The sequence below is a fragment of the Pelobates fuscus genome, chromosome 11, assembly GCF_036172605.1.
Source record: "Pelobates fuscus isolate aPelFus1 chromosome 11, aPelFus1.pri, whole genome shotgun sequence".
NCBI lineage: Eukaryota > Metazoa > Chordata > Amphibia > Anura > Pelobatidae > Pelobates > Pelobates fuscus.
In genome coordinates, this window is record NC_086327.1 from 102139225 (window position 1) to 102154126 (window position 14902).

A 14902-nucleotide genomic window follows, 5' to 3' on the forward strand; every position below is an offset into this window, starting at 1 on the left:
AATGCTTTCCTATGGACGCTGGCGTCTTCTCACAGTGAGAAGCGCCTGTCAATGAGACGGCCACTAGAGGCTGGTTTAACCCTTTAATAAACATAGCAGTTTCTCTGAAAATCTGTTTTTAAGAAAAAAGGGTTAACCCTAGCTGGACCTGGCACCCAGACCACTTCATTAAGCTGAAGTGGTCTGGGTGCCTATAGTGGTCCTTTAATAAGTGGGTTTTATCAGAGTCCATACAGATGTTCAAACAGCTACTAGATGCATACTTGCAAAAACAGAATATTCAAGGATATAATCTTTCAATGTAGGGTAATAACAGCTTGATCCAAGGATAAATCTGACTGCCATTCTGTGGTCAAGAAGGAATTTTTTTTTCCTAGGTGTTTGCAAAATTGGAAGTGCTTCAAACTGTGTTCTTTTGTTTTTTTTGTTTTTCTCTTCTTCTTCTTTTGGATCAACTGCAAAAAACAATTGTGAGGAAGGCTGAACTTGATAGTCGCAAATCTCTTTTCAGCCTACGTAACTATTTTAAAAGTTTTTGACTTTTCCAGCTCCCTTAATTAAATAACAAAAGTTCTGTAGAGAAGTGCGGAATAGCAGTGAAATTCTCTATCTATGGTGAAGTTTTAATGATGAGCCCCCTCAATTAATCCATATCTGAACCCAGCAAAAGTTAGTGAGACAATGTACACTTTGCAAATTGGAATATCAACAAATATCTAGACTCCAGGGCAGGGATAGGCAACCTTTGGCACCCCAGATGTTGAGGACTACATCTCCCTTGATGCTTTGCCAGCATCATGGCTGTAAGAGCATTATGGGGGATGTAGTCCAAAACATCTGGAGTGCCGAAGGTTGCCTATGCCTGCTCCAGGGTGTAGTTGAAAAGACTTCTAGGTAATATTATTGCCACACCTTGCAACACTTTCTATTACTGAACAAGTTGTAAAAAGTAATGCAGTTTTTGGGGTGAGGAAATAGTTTTGGGTTTCACAATACAGCTATCTCCAGTCCGACATCTTTTATTACGCCTTGCTGCTCTGTTCAGGCAGCAGGCTTCCTGTTTGCACAGGTAGGACACAATGATGTCACCTTGGGAATTCGTAAACCCCAGAGCGTAAACTGTAAAAGAACCAGGAAGAGGAAACTGTCAAAGGGGTGATAATGGAGTTGTTAATCTTTGCAGACTTGCAACACTCGGAACTGAAAGGAACTGTGAGATTCATGTTTGGCGGAATACGATGCTGCTTAACAAAAAAAAATAATAATAATAAAAAAAATTTGCACAAGATGCATTCTAGATGTGACATCACTCCTGGGGTTATTCACTTAACTGGGATTCATGTAATATGAGAAGAATACTGCAAATTTTAGTTCAAAATGGACAAAGCTGAGGCATTCTCCAACTACACTATGTTTATGGGTTTGAGGCTAATATTTACAAGACGTATGTCCATCATTACCCATAATTTTGTGGTTTAGTAAAAACCCACTAAATTTAAACTCCACTTTCCAAAGAGAAAATGGACCACATTCATGCCATACTCTAATTTCCAGGTGCCTTTTTTTTTTGTTTTGTTTTTACTACACAGGACTGCCAGACTGACCACCAGTGTCTTTTGACGTTTTCTTTATTTAAAGTCTTTAAAAAAAATCCAGTATTCCATGAAAACATTCCCCTTTAAAAATAAATATATGAAGCTTCACTGCTTTATTTGGTAAATACAAATCTAAACTAAACAAGTGATTTTTTTTTTTTTTTTTTTTTTTATAAATATACTTTGTATTGGGTTTTTTTTTTTTTGTTTGTTTTGGACATTCCAAGATGCTCGTTCAGTTTCCTTCTGTAATTGTTTTGTTCCTTCACTGTTGGTGTGGGCGCAGAATGATAAATACTTCCAAGAATGATCTGTTTGAGACCTAATCCCGTTTTGTTAATCTTCATTGCTAACAATTTAGTCACGTTTAAATGGGCTGTAAACGTGGCTGCCATTGTACTGATCAGACTTGAATGTTAGTCACACAAAAAAACTTCTATTGTAAGCAAAATATTGCTCTTTTCAAGGACCTGTGAGACATTCTCCATTCTGAGATCACCTTTTAATGACCTTGAAACTAGATGCCTTTTTTGTTTCAGAGAATAAGTCTGCCTTTTTTTTATTTTTTTCTCTTGTATGATCTGAAGTAGTTCTGTCGACCCATAAAGTCTCTGAAACATGCATTCTTCAAGATGAACTTTTACAGCTTTCCTGTGTTGCATTTCCAAGTAGCACCTCGAAATTGATTGTCAGGTTGAAAATTCATTGCTTTGTAGTGCTCCAGTGTGACGATGTAGACGGCTTGTGAAATCTTTCAAGGCTGGCAGAAGAAATGTATTTATACAAGGTTATAAACGATAGTGTGAATTCATGGTGACTTTCACGTTTTCGGTGAAAATAGCATATATCTCTATAGCTCTTGGATAATTCAGCTATTTTGGCCTCAAATTTAAAATACATTTGGAAATCCCACCAAATTAGTTTTGTGAGCAACACTGATAGAGGTCTGTTTACATAGTTCGACACAGCCCAGCGGTCATCTGTAAGAGCCTGGTTTCAGGGTTTGTTTTAACTATGGTTTAGCAATCGTTATTTGTAATTATGTCTCCCTTTAGTTTCTGTAACAAGGTTCAGTGAAAAGAGGGAAACAAATAGTTGCTTAATTGGTTATTTTACTTGTATTTTGTATCTTCTAGGCCAGGGGTTACAAACTTTTTCTGCATGAGAGCAAGAGTAACAGAACCACTTTTAGCCGTAAAATGTTCCCTAATAATGCAGAGTTCTTGTTGTTTTTTTCTGGGGGTTCCTTTTTGGATGAGTTTCATTTTCAAGGACTTTATCCCTGCATGTCGTTTCTCAAAAGTGTGTAGCTGCCAAAACCATTCTTTAATTCGTAGAGGTCTGTGATGGTACATTTTGGTTTTTGTTTTGAATATTTTTATTGATGTCGCAGAAAAGCATGAGCAGACATAATACCGGGTGATCGATGTAGTATATGGTTGCCTGCGCAGAGGCATATATGTCAGAATATACAAGCATTTAATGAACTTCAATACAGCGTGCGGCACGGTAATCGTACATAACAGTATATGAGACAGGCGTCATGGTGCAATGAGCGTGGTTATTGCAATGTTTAGAGTGAATCGTATTGGTGTACGTCTGGTAATGCAATCGCCTGGTTATTGTAGTAAACAACCATGTATTGCATATGCATTCTGAAGCTGATGCAAAGGGCGAATATGTAACAATTAAGTGAATACAACCGAAAATAAGCGCTCGCTACACAGTGCAAAAAAAAGGAATGGGCAGCAGAGAATCTGTGAGACTTCTCAAAAATCTCACCAAGAGAACAAATATAGGTAGACAGAGTGATAAACCGCGCCCTATAAAGTGAATATACAGGTACTTTATTTATATATATATATATATATATATATATATATATATATATTAAAAGCAGTATTGGCAATAACAGTAGCAATAACAATACTTAATAACACTACTTAACTCTCTTCAAACATAACACACTTCAGCAAGCTAACTAGTTAACTGTGTAAAGAAAAATACAGGTCATTCAAGTTCAGACTGTCCTCCCAAATCTGTGTTTTTGCACCACTAGCTTGTACAAGTTTTATGTTTAGTATATATATTCGATGCTTCACGAAACAGTGTCTAAAGTGTTTGCAAAATATGAGATTAGATCCACTGCTACACTCATGTTTAAGTTTCCTGTATCGGAACTCCAACAGCCGATCCGATGCAATAAGCAAAAGCTTGAGTTACAAGATTTCTGCCTTCCACTTGAACAGAACTCGGTGCTTCTACCTCAAACCACATGAACCTCATCCCAGTAGCCTGTCATTTCTCCTCATCGACCAATGTTCAGTCTGCACTGTGGAATGCCAGCTCTGTCTACAGCAAACTGAAATCTACAACTATACATGACCGCTTCATTTCAAAATCTCTCTCCCTACTAGTGCTCACTGAGACCTGGCTGTCCCCCTCTTATCAAGCTAGTCCTGCTTTTAGACTTCGGTGGCCTACATTTCTCCCAGACTTGCCTATACAGGAGGCGGTATAGACATCTTTCCCTCCACTCAATGTACCTTTTATTCAATCTTCCCTGTCCCTGCCTTATCTCTTCCTTCCTTTTTAACGTTCACTATGTCCACCTATTTAAACCCACTTCTTTAAGAATTGCCATCGTTTTTTGACCTCCTGGTCATCCTAGCCTATTAATTGAACACTTGTTTTTTTTTTTTTTCCTAGCTTACCCCACTTCCTCTCCTCTGGCACTCCTCTTATCTTTTGGACTTTGATATCCCTATCAACAACCCCAAAAGCTCTGATGCCTCTCTACTGCTCTCTGTAACCTCTTCCTTTGGCCTCATGCAATGGTTTCACTCAGCAACTCATACAACGGGAAACACTCTTGATCTTGTCTTCACCAATCTCTGTACTGTCTCTAATCTCTCCAATGTTCTATTTCCTCTATCTGACCACTATCTGCTGAACTTTGACATCAACATGCCCAAATCCTACAGAAACCTCCACTGTCTTAACCTACAGCAATTCTCCACCAAACTCATTCCACCCAATCTCAAACCTCAACTGCCCTAGTTCTGCAACCTCCCTCTACACCTCCACTCACTCTTCAGAACTAGATATTATTATAGCACCTCCTTTAATTAAACATTTTTAAGCAACCCAGGTTACAAGTTTGGCACACTAAGCTGACATGTTGCCTCCAAAAATATTCCAGAACTGCAACGCTGCTGGAGAAAATCCTCATTCAGCATGTGACTTCCTCCACTTTAAATTTATGCTACACTCATATATAGTTTGGCTTTCCCTCCGCAAAACAAAACTACATCAATACTCTCATAAACATGCTGTCCCGAGAACCCAAACTTTTCTGTCACACTTTTAAATCTCTACTTTTCCCCCTCTCATTGTTCCTCCTACTATTAACTTGGCCACTACAAACTTCTCTACTCAGTTTACTGAGAAGATTTCCGCAATTGGGTAAAAGATCTCTAATATCTTTCCCACCCATGCAAATACTTCACCCAACCAGCTCTCTCCTCTGTTTTATGCTCACTCAAGCCCGCTATGCCAGCAAAGGTTTCTGCTCTGCAATGGTCCTCCATCCCCCACCTTGTTCCCTCGATCTTATTCCCTCACATCTCACTCACTTTTTTTTTTTTTTCCATTCTCTTTTTCTGCCCCCAGGTGAAATATTCAATCTCTCCTATGGTGATGGTTGCGTGTTTGAAGAGTGAAGAAAACATGCCAATCTCGCTGCTACCCTTTGCCGTGAAGATCCTAGAGTAAGTAGTGTACGCTAGATTCTAACTTCCTTTGAATCCAACACTCAGCTTGACATGTTTCAATTTGGATTCCACACTTGTCATGCTGTTGAAATGGCTCGGACCAAAATTTCCAATTATTTAAATGCTGCGAAATCCATTGGTCGCCGCTTTCTCCTAATTCTCTGTTATCTTTCTGCTGCTTTCAACACTGTTGATCATTAAAGGGACACACCAGGTAGCCCTTTTTACTCACCTCGTTCCAGCGCCGGGAGCCTTGTGAAGCCGCACCCCCTATTTCGTCGAAATGACGAAATAGGCGGGCACGAGCAGGGAGCAATCAGACGCCCTATGAAGTCCTGAGCGAACTACCGCGCAGTGTGTGCGGCCGCGAACTGAGCTGACTGACAGCTCAGCTCGCGGTCTTTGCCCGCCCCCTCTCCTCTGCTGACAGGCAGGAGAGAGGAGGCACGCACACAGTATTTCAATACGTCTGACATGTACATGGCCTTTTTAGGGCCATACATGATAGCAAGTCCCTCTGGTGGCCGTCTGACAGCCACTGGAGGTATTCCCAGCAATCAATGTAAACACTGTATTTTCTCTCAAAATACAGTGTTTACATTAGATTACCTCCAGGGAGCTATAGATCTCACCTGAACAACTACATTAAGCTGTAGTTGTTCAGGTGACTATAGTGTCCCTTTAACAATTTCTTCTCGTTCTCTGTAATCTCAATGTATGAGGCTCTGCTGTTTCCTGCTTCTCTTCCTACCTCTCCTAGTGCTCATTCAATGTTTGTTTTTCTAACTCTTCCACTTCTCTGCAACCCCTCTCTGTTGGTGTTTACCTTACTTGGTCTTTGGTCCCCTACTGTTCTTGATCTATACTGCCTGCATTGGTGAACTCATAATCTCATTTGGCTTCCTATATAATTTCTATGAGGATTACACGCAAATCTATCTGTGCTCTTGCTGTCCCTCTTGACTCATGTCTTTAACTGTGTCTCTGTTGTTTCTAACTGCATGGCTGCTCATTTTCTTAAACATAACCCAAAACAGAACCACTCCTCTTTCCTCCTTCAAGTGTTGCTACTGCTGCGTCTGTCTCTCTTCAAGTCAATGGCACTAGCATCAGCTCTACTTCGTAGGCTCGATGCCTAGGCATTCTCTTTGACTCCAACCTCTCATTCACCCTTCATATCAAGTCTCTCACCCAATCTTGCTACTTCCATCTCAAAAACATAGTTCGCATAAGCCCCTATCTAACTCCGGATGCGACTAAGGTGCTGGTCCACGCCACTATCAACTACTGCAGTCCGTTCTCAGTGGTCTCATGCTTGCCCTGTTACAGTCTATAATGAATGTGGCAGCGAGGTTTCTTTCTGTTCGCCCACCCTTCCTATGCTTCTGTCAGTCCTTACACTGGCTTTCCGTAAGACTTTGGGCTCAATTTAAAATTACGGTGCTTGCTTATAAATCTCTATGCTGCTCCTACCCATCCTCAGTAATACACAAGTATGTCCTGTCCAGACCCATATGATCTGTTGAAAATCTGTATCTATTCTCTGTTTGTACTCGACCTATGATGCCCACCTTCAAGACATCTCTAGGGCTGTGCCGTTTCCATGGAAATTCTTCCCTGCCCGTTAGACACTTACTCGGTATCCGTTCCTTCAAAAGGTCATTAAAAACTCACTTCTTTAGGAAAGCATATCAAATAAACTGTTGGCTTTCCTTCCCTGCACCTTGGTGACCCACCCTGCTTCCTTTCCTGCAGCTGTCATCCAAAAAACTAACCCTTTATTCTAAACTATTTTGTAGCCTACTTTTTTTTTTTCTGTACATGTATTTACCCTACTCTCTTTAGAATGTACGTTCGTGTGAGCAGGGCCCTCAACACCTTCTGTTTCTCTTCATTCAACTTGTCTTGTTGCAAATCCACCTTGTCTTGGACTTGTCTTAGTCCACCTTTTGTAAAGTGCTGTGGAATTTGGAGTGTTTATAAATAATAATAGAAAAAGAGGAAAAGTACACTAATTTGACCTCAACCATGTACCTCTAAAATCACTGACTCCAGCTAACGGAAAATTAAGGTTAAAGTTGTTACCCTTGGGTCAATAGTAATGTATTTTTATTCATTATTTTAAAGGGACATTAGTCAGCAGAACAACTACAGCCTAATGTAGTTGTTCTGGTGAGTATAATCATTACCTGCAGGCATTTTCATGCAAACACTGCCTTTTCAGAGAAAATGCAGTGTTTACATTACAGCCTAGAGACACCTCCAGTGGCTACTCCTCAGATGGCCATTGGAAGTGCTTCCTGGGGCAGTGCTGTACAGTAGGCAGCACTACAGAGACGCTAACATCTTCTCATAGAGATGCATTACTATAAGGAGGTTATGATTGGCCAAAGTGGCGTTTGGCCCCGCCTCCTTGCTGATTTCAGCCAATTCAGTGCTTTTGCTATGGGAAAGCATTGGACTGGCAAAAAATCCTAAATTATGTTAACAAGGAGGCAGATCAGGGTTTGGACCAGCGCGGTGCTGGAAAGAAGATATGTTTTAAGCCCTTCTAAGGGGGCTAAAGTGAAGAAAACCACCTAAATGGTGGGCTTAACACTATAGGGTCCGGAATACATGTTTGTGTTCCTTACCATATAGTGTTCCTTTACAGGGACACTGTAGTCACAATAACCATTTCATCTCTTTGAATTGGTTTTATAGTGCCTGGAGTGCCCTGGCACTGTCCCTCCATTCAGTGTTGCCCCATGTTCGTGCAGTATGCCACAATGAGTCACTAGCCACCTACAGTCCGGCCCCTTCAGTATGTGTAGCTAAGGCAGAGATTACATATTTCCTTGTTGTCATACCCATTCAGACAGTCAGTTGGAACTCTGACAGGATAAAAGCAGTCAGCTGACACTCTCAGCCAATCACAGCTGCATTAGCCAAAGCAGCACAGAGGGGATGGACTGCCAGGGACTCTTGTTTAGCATTTAAACATAAAAACTGTCAAATGCTGAAAGAAATGATGGTACCAGGGCAGTGGCACACACAACCCATGGCGCCCCAGTACGAAAACTAATCGAGCCGGGGCCGCAACACATGGCGGTGGGCACCTGGTCGCAGGGCTGCGACCCCTGCAACCGCGGTATGTACGCCAGTGCATGCAGATACACATGCAGATACACTTACAGGACCGCTACAGACACCCAGATCACATCAGCTCAATGAAGTGGTCTGGGTGCCAGGTCCCTCTAGTTTTAACCCCGTAGCTGAAAACATAGAAACTGCTATGTTTCACTGAGGGTTAATCCAGGCTCTAGTGGCTGTCTCAGTGATACCAGGGCCAGCCTCGGGGGGCCCTGAGGTTTGCCGGCTGCTGGGCCCCCCAGAAGAAGAGGCTGGCCACACTGGGTACATACCGGGTCGCAGTGCGGCCGTGCCCCCTGGTGGGCCGGACCCGGTTGCAGCCATGACCCCTGCGACCCCGGTATGTATGCCACTGTACCGGGGACTCCAGTTTAATGAGATGAAGCAGATACAGTGCCTACGGTGTCCATTTAAGTAATGAAGTGGCATCAAAATTGTAAATCCACATAATATAAATACCATCCTGCTATGACTTTAATTTCCATAATTCAATCAATATACACCTTTGCTCTCTGTTCTCCACCATTCTCCTGTGTCTTAGGAGCTGTATATCTCCCTGCTGACCCATACTTAGCAGGAAAGTCCTGGTGTGAGACTTCTGTCCCACCATGCTAAGGAGGTTTTTTTTTCCCCCTCTCTGTTTTCCAGCAGTATCTGACTCTTCAGTAATGGCCTTCAAAAGAGCAATGCAAATATGTCATGATCACATTGATGTATGGCATTTACACTAACAAGTGCTCTGACAGTGATCCACACATGCCTGTTCGGCTGCTTGCCAACCCCACGTGACCCCTTCTTGTCCATCACCGATACATTCCTTCACCACATGCCTGCCTTCCCACTCATTCGCTCTAGAGATCCTAAGTTTGTACCCCCAGTGCGTCAGCTGATCACATTTTTATATTTCAATTCAGGGGATGGGGCCTCCCTAGCGTCTGGGAAGAAATGTCTGTCCAGTCGCTAACTTAAAGGGACTCTCCAGTGCCAGGAAAACAGATTAGTTTTCCTGGCACTGCAGGACCCTACCCCTCTCCTTCCCAACCCCCATCTCAAGTTGCTGAAGGGGTTAAAACACCTTCAATGACTTACCGGAGTCCAGCACCAAGGTCAGGCTCCGCCTACTCTCCTCCCCCGCCGCCGTCAGCCTGCAGGGGAGACCTAATTAGACCTCCCCATAGGAAGCCTACTGGAGGTCCTTGCATAGCGTGAGGACGTCCAGCGTCGCTTAAACACTTTTTGTGTTCTAAGAACACGGAAGTCCCTCTAGTGGCTGTCTGATAGACCGTCACTAGAGGAGGACTTAACCCTGCAAGGTAATTATTGCAGTTTATGAAAGCTGCAATAATTACACTTGCAGGGTTAAGGGTGATGGGAGTTTTTTTTTTTATTTTATTTATTTTCATTTCCCGACTAATTTTAAATTCTGTTTACAAGTTCTATTGATGGTTATACTTTACAGTGCCTGTGACAAATTCAGGAGGATCATACTGTACGAATGTTTTATATATTTTTTTTTTTCTTTTGATTGTTTTGATCTCCAATTTTGTAGGTAAACAAAGGATCAAATTAATACAGACTTCAAAAGTGCTACAATACATCCCAAAAGGTCAGTTTCTATAAATAGAGGAGAAAATGTGAAGAGAAATGGGGGTAATTGAAATAATTTTGTATACTGCATGTAAGGTTTTTATTTGTGTAGATAGAATAACACAATACACAGTGATACAGAAAATTAGAATGAATGGGGTTATAACTGAACAGTAAATGCCATATTGACTTATATCACGTGTGCATTAAAAATCATTACATGACAATCATTACTAGCCTAGCATGCCAGAAATATATCTGTTTCTAAGCAGAACTGCTGTAATTGTTAATACGGCAAACCGCACCACCCCAAGACTTTATTATCACATACTCGTATGATGTAGCTATTTATAAGTTGAATATTTAGGGAATTGGGTTAGAAGGACAAGGTTAAGCGTTGACACATACTGAAAAGTGACTTGTGTACAGTTTGTATATAGGTTTTATTCACTGGCCACGTTATGTTATACCAGATCTTCGTTTTTATAATATTGGTATTTTCCCTTTTTTTTTTTTTAATATTAAATATTTTTTAGATGTCTATTATGTTACTAGATTTCTATATGATTATAATTTGGTGTCTACCCAAGAAGGATGGATTTTATCATGCACATTCTGGGGCACACCGTTTCTAAAATTGGTGCATTAACCAACTGAGATAACAGCACAGGCGAGTTGAGTCCAAAAGCTCACTTTTGTGTTTATTAATTCTTCCATTACACAAGGATGTGAAACTGGTTTGGAAATATAGTCCCAATGCTTGATTATCTCACTATCGCCAGCTATTAGTCACTTCTGAAACAGACTAAAGTTTCCAAGCTTGCTGCACTGTCATGGGTATCGCCTTGTTGTGTGTCTGTAATGCTATCATATTGCCATTTCCTGCACCCTCCTGAAACATGATATTTTATTAATTCCAGTAAATGATAGTGCTTAGCAGTCTAGCACAATAAATGGTGATGGATGGGCAGTAGAGAACGTAGACACTGCAAAGGTTTTTAGTTCAAGTAGACAATCAAGTTTGCATGAAGTCAGCCGAACACGGAGGGTTATACATATACTGCGTGATGAGCAGCATTGTCTTATGTTTACGTTGTCAATTCATCCATACTGCAGTTAACTTTAAAACCATGACCTTTAATGCATCCTATATTCATTTTATTGCCTTGACTGTTCGAAAATGGGTGCAGCATTTTTGGTTTAACCGGGATGAGCAATTTAATAATTTTTGCTAATCACACCTAGAATTTATATACCTGAGCCGTTTTTTTTTTTTGTTTGTTTTTAAGGCCTTGGATGCTGTAAAAATAGCAATAAATGTATATACATAAATATATTTTTTATTGCTTTTAAATTGAATTAGTACAATATAAATGGGATTTTTCATAAAACTAAAATTTTGTAAATTGACCAATGAAACACCGAACAGGGCAATTTAGTTGTAGAGCGAATTGTTTGCAAGTTTGGCTATTTTTGAATTTGAAATTTCCTGGCTATCTTCTGACCTCATGGTTTGTAAAAAACTTGAAAATGTTACTGGTCTCTGATAGGTGACTGGTAAATATATTGGGGTAACTTTTGATCAGTTGTATACTGAAAAATTGTACAGATTTGTACAGATTGTACACAAAAAGTACAAATAGTGTGGGAATCACCATGGACACCTGCTGGTACATTGTACTGGTCACTCCTCCATCATTTATATCTTTGCACTACTTTTCAGAACCTGTCGTATTTTAAATCACCATAGTTTATTTTGAAATTGGTACTTGGTCAGTAGGGCCCTCAAGCTATTCCGATTACAGGTCTCACCACCCTGAACCAGAGGTAACTATTTTGTTATGCGATTTATGCACTTTATCGTGAATGAACACTAGATTTGATGCGGTTTCTTGAGTATTTACACAAAATATTTCTTCATTTGCACGATTTAAAGGCACAGCACACTTTAAAGGACCACTATAGTGTCAGGAAAACAAACTAATTTTTCCTGCAAAATATATATAGATTCCTTAGGTTCCCTCCTCTCACTGGGCTGAATGGCTCCCTAGTGGAACATTCGGGGAAGCGGCTCTCAGGAAGACATCCACCAAAGGGTGGATTAACTGCTATGTTTACATGTGAAGGGTTAAAACCTGGGGGACCTGGCACCCAGACCACTTTATTGAGCTGAAGTGGTCTGGGTGACTATAGTGTCCTTTATTGTAATTATGTCATCTGAATTTTGTTTGGAGTTAAACACACATTTAAGGTGCTGCTAATATATTGGGGGTTTTTTTGCGCGATCCTCAACTTGTAATATTTTTGTAATATTTTCACAAATTCATCTGTCCCATCTAGGCTCCTCCACGCTCCTAAAGACCCCCGGCTTTCTGCCTTTACTTCAAGTGCCTCTTGCTCTCATTTGACAGCCAGGAGGGCTTCTTGATTCACTCACATGGACTTTGTGTAGTTTCCCTGATATTAAAATATGTTTGCATCTTCTGGCAAGTTCCTTTAATAATGGTTATGTGAGAAAAGAAATGTAAAGGAGTAGGTTATTGCCAAATATAAAACTTTTTTTTTTTTTTTTTACTCTGTTTGTCCACAAGCTGTGTATTTTTGAGAGATTTCAGTAAATCTGGATATAAAAGGTTTCTCTTTGCATATTTTCACAGGTGTAGGAATACCACCCATTGTTACACCTTCAGGAGGAAATCAGCCTGTTCTATTTGTAGATGAATAATTACTGCAAGCAATCGGATTGTGAGTAATTCAGAGCTTTAACTGAGCTCTCCTAAATCTTAAATTGGGATGATCATTACCAAAAGGATCTTTAATGCCTTGGGCAATTAAGCATGCTTTGTACAAATGCTGATAATCCTACAGTGTCTAAATAGAATGTGGGTGTGTGAATTAGTAACTTTCTGTACGTATAATTTTGTAAAAAGGATACTGTTCCTGCTACTAAGTAGGGCCCTATATTCTATGTTTAGGTATGGTAGAAAGTGATTTCCGTGCCAACAAGATAGGCAGATTAATAAAGACAGAGAACCTTAAAATGTGGATATTGTATGTATTCAGACTTTAGCAATGTAAGGTTTGTGTAAATGGGATGTGGATGAATTATGTAAGTGAATCAATGGGTTCTGATTAAAGGGACACTCCAAACAAGATAATGTATATAGATTGAAGTAGCCCTGGAATCAGTGACTTACAAATATTGCTGCAAATTTTTTACATAAATAGAGCTGTGAATGAAGCCATCTTTGACGACCGCTTTTAGACTTGTTTGAAAAGCGTTCCGTCCGAGTGTTGATCCACGATTACTTACTCGTTGGGCAGGTGTTCATGGCATATGGTCAGCAATTCCATTTAAAATGGGGGGGAAAAAACAGGAACTCCTAGTCTTAACAGTGGTCAATGCAGGAAGCTGCAAACCTGTAAGTTCTGGTGGGAATGTCCGAACCTACCTACATTTTTTTTTTTTATATCTTTTTTATATTTTTTTTTGTTAAAACGACACCCTTTATTGCATACGGTGCCATGTGGAATTATCCAGACAAACCGAATTCTTGCTTCTTTTAAAGTATCCCCCTAAGAAATGCATAAAAGAGCATAATCCTAAAAGCCCTGCGACTATGTATTGCACACTATGTCCAGCTTTAATGAATGTACATTTTTCAAACAAGATGCACAACCTCGTACATAGAGGTCAAAAGTAGTGAGTCTGACCTCCTGCATTGATATCAATGATATAAGTGTTGCCCCCAGATCACCCTAATATGAACAAATGATCTAAATAGAACTGTATTACATTGATAAGACCATCAGACGTCATTTAATGCTCGGTGCCACATTCCCGTTGATATTTATACTATATGCTTACTAAAAATACTCAGTTTGTTGGTTTGGACTAGTTAACTACCACAGAGGCAATGCAAGCTCCCAATGTAGAATCTGCTGTAAGTTCCTTAATACTGCATACCTCCCAAGTGTCCCTATTTAGCAGGGGAAATTCCTGTTTTGGGCCCACATCCCTCTTTTATTTCTACCCTACGGTACCTCTTTTATTGGAGCACCGTATTCTTTTATAGTTTTTTTTTTTTTTATTTATACCAGATCGCCATAGCAATAATTAATTAATGTGTTTAAACTACAATAAATCTGTCTGGATATCGGTGTAAGTAACATATGTTTTTGTTTTTTCTTTTTGGTTTTTGTTTTTTTTGCATAAATTGTCACCAAAAGTTTTATAGAACTGCCTCGCTCTGGCCATAGCTCTAAAATGATATCCCTTTTTGTACATTTGAAATTTTGGATGGTACTGTTCTGCATTAATTACTATATACTTTGATAGATCATCATTTTATGACTGAATCTACTTACCCCCTATGATATAGCACAATGTTCCCCTTTTCTATTCTGTAGTTAAAAGGGTAGTCCACTCAAGACACTGCTTCTGTGGGTCTAAACAATTTTAGAATATCCTCAAGCTGAGCATTCCTTCCATCAATTTCCACTAAAACCGTTGTTCCAATTTAAATGTTTCATACAGTGTGTGCAAAGGTGTATGTATATATTTTAAACATTGTAAAAACTTTCAAATTCAGGACTAAGTGCAACATCAAATGTGAAGTCTGATTTAAATTCTACTACTAAATAAAATGTAGTTTCCTTTCTATTTGCTAATAATGCACGTATTATTTTAAATACGTTTCAACTATTTACTTTGGCCCTGCTGGTTCACTCGTGTAGGGTAATAAAAACATTTTACAGAACTTTATGAAATAAAAATGCTAACCAAAAGTATGTAAAAAGGTACATTGTACTAAT

The 14902-nt window shown here is 39.9% G+C and overlaps 1 protein-coding gene across 2 annotated transcripts in view; it reads left to right on the top strand.

Moving 5' to 3' along the window:
* TMEM51 (transmembrane protein 51) overlaps positions 1-14902 on the top strand; it is a 54539-nt gene that overhangs the window by 7321 nt on the left and 32316 nt on the right. The gene's annotated exons all lie outside the window — the stretch shown is intronic.